This window comes from Carettochelys insculpta, chromosome 11, assembly GCF_033958435.1.
Source record: "Carettochelys insculpta isolate YL-2023 chromosome 11, ASM3395843v1, whole genome shotgun sequence".
In the NCBI taxonomy this organism is placed as follows: domain Eukaryota; kingdom Metazoa; phylum Chordata; order Testudines; family Carettochelyidae; genus Carettochelys; species Carettochelys insculpta.
This window is the reverse complement of record NC_134147.1, coordinates 5,118,480-5,121,459: the sequence shown is the minus strand read 5'-3', so window position 1 is coordinate 5,121,459 and position 2,980 is coordinate 5,118,480.

Here is a 2,980-nt window from a genome sequence, read left to right as displayed (position 1 = left end):
CTTTGGTTACCCATTGGGCTTATGGTGCCTACAGACTTGGCAGCAATGCTAAGCCAGGTGAATGGCGCTCTCTGGCCAAGGGTGTGAACGTCTCTGTTTTTGGGAGACTGACTTGAGCCCCCTTCAAAGGGCTGGGTTTTCAGATAGCAGCTGCTCAGCAATTCCTGGAAGCCGCACTCCTCCTCAAACAGGCCCTTCCACACGAAACCACCCAAACTCATTTGCTACTTTCCTGGGTCAGCCACGCCCTGCTGGCTCCCTCGCATCGTTTTCCTCTCTGGCCTGGGCTCCGACGTCTCCTAATGCCTCTTCCTCATTCCGGCATGTCGGCTCAGCTGGTGAACTTAACACTACTCCATATGGAGATGTGGTAAATAGGCAGAGAGAAGGAATCAGTACTCATATTACTAACAAATGCGCTGTCATAGTCTCATGGCCTCAGTCAAAAGGTCACTGATCTCTATTACTTTCTACAGGACTGTTCCAGAGGATCTGATGGTCTTCTGCAGGCTGATGGAATTTAGCTTGTCAGCCTAAAACCCTGCCCATAATTTCAGTCTCCCATTAGTGCTCTTTAAAGAGAGGTGGGAGGCAGGGAGGGAGCACCAATAGGACATATGGGAGTTTTTAGTTCTACAGAGATCAGTCCAGCTCCATTTATCTGAGAATTTCCTTTTAACTTCAGTGACAATTGGATCCGTCTCTAGCTACCAAAACTTCATGACAAATAACATCTTCAACACAAATAGCTAACGAGGCAGACAGTTGTTTATCTAAAATAGCATTACTGTGATGGTCTAGTTATACAACAGTTACTCCGAATAAAACATTCACTCAAACTTACGAGACGCGGTTATTGACTCCAATGGGAGCAGGGCCATATTTCCTGTAATTAGACAGAAATAAGTATAGGGTGAAGCTGTGATGTCTCAAACACCAGGGCTTATACTAAACAAACTGTGGGCATGCATTGGCTTCGGAAAGTGGGCCAATGAGAATTAAGAACCAGATGTTTGGGGGGGGTGCGGTTCAGAGATAAGGTTACACGTCCGCTGTTTGAAAGTTAGGAAGCTGGAAAAGAGACAGGCAAGTTAAAACAGGAGCGCGGAGAGATGGCGGCCATTTTGAAAGAGGACAACAGTTTGTTTCTCAAATGTATATCATGGGGGAATTTCTTCTCTCTTTTTTAAAAAGAATTTGCCTTTTAAAGTCAGTAAACTGGGGCTGCAAACACTAATGTGCCTTAATCAGAATTATTATTCCCTGGCGCCACAGGACCGGATAAAGAGCTAAGATGTGTACCCAACCTGCCCTGACACACCACTTCCCCCTTGGGGTGACGGGGTTGCTGCTGACTCTTCTGTGCTGTGAGGCACAGCAGGAAGCTGTCTGTGAACTCCAGTAAGAAGGTGCTGCACACTCGATTATGCCCATGCATGAATGTATAACCTAAAGTAGGCCCAACTATAGGCCTGGGACAGGATGCTCCCAATAACTAGCAATTTTACTGTACAACAGATATTGTATTGATATTATAGGAAAACATTTTAATTTATTTGGAATACCCAGGACCGACCTCGATAGATACAATAACGAATAAACTGGCATAGAATTTGATTTAGTTGGTATTGATAAATGGGTATGGTCGGGACCAATCAAATTTAACTTCCAGGAGGCCAGCACAGCTGGCTCCCTTCTTCGTCTCTGACCCAGTGGGATCTGAAGTGGCCAAGTGGAAATGATGAAGCAGCTGGTCCAAGGAACAAAAAGAGTATCCGAGAGGCAGCTGAGTTAGTCTGTGTCTTCAAAAACAGCAAGAAGCCCCGTGGCACCTTATAGACTAACAGATATTTTGGGGCATCAGCTTTCGCGGGGAAAAGTTTTGCCCGAGAAAGATTATGGAGCAAAAAGAGAGAGCCATGGAAAAATTAAGAGCTTAGTTTTCTCTGTGTGGCAGGACAAAATAGCGTAGCGTGAGAGGCAACACCACAGGCTCGTGTTATCTAAATCTCCACTACAATATTCACACTGTGAGCTAATGGTGCTTCACAGTGATGTTCTCACCAGAGCTAAGTCCATTACAATACGTGACAATCTTGGTGTAGAATTCTAGACATTTTAGCTCAGACAGCCCAAAGGGTTGACCAAAACAATTTACAAACTTGGTCTGGTCTTGGCAAGTTTTAAACATTGCCTCCTGGGGGCTGGGAAAGTTCAAAGGGACCTATGTGGAGTACAATAGTCTGGAAATTCAATCTGCTTAGAGAACAGTTCAGTTTCCGCGTATTTCATGTTCCTCCCACTTCTTGCGGACACCTCTCAGTGCAGGAGGCAGGACAGTGCCTTATGGCCCACAAGCAGCATCGGGAGAGATCGTGTGTCTTCTGGCACTCCTGGGTGTCTATAGACGTATGCCCCATACCATCCATTGGGAGACACCAGTGAGGGACAAGACAGAAGAAATGGTTCGTTCTGTGGGCTAGTGCTGAGGGCCATGACCTCCTTCCCGCTTCTTTCTAGGTGGTTTGTTCCACAAAGGGAGCAAGATTCAAATTGCCCCTGTTAGCACAGACTAACATGTTGTACCATTGCCCGGGCCAGGAAAGGAGGTGGGGTCAAGGTCTCTTACTCCCCTGTTCCCTATAGGTTCGCACTGGAGCAGCTCCCAGTCCAGATTTTAGTGCTTTGCCACTGAACAATTTTATCCTGAAACCTGCTGGGACAGCGCCCTGTCCAACATGTCAGAGAACCACTGAGCACTAAGACAAAGACTATGCTGGTCCCGGGCTGTGTAGACCTTCCATTCTCCATCCCTGAAGCAAGCCAACACAGAGGCCGAGCTGAGCACAGGCAGAGCGGAATAGCCAGGTGGAAGCTAAGGCCGTGTGGCAGGAAATTACCAGTTACCTCTCTTGGCAGATTTGCTCCAAAGAAGCGGACTGGTGGCTCAGACTCTGAAAGGGACAGAGTCGACCTTCGC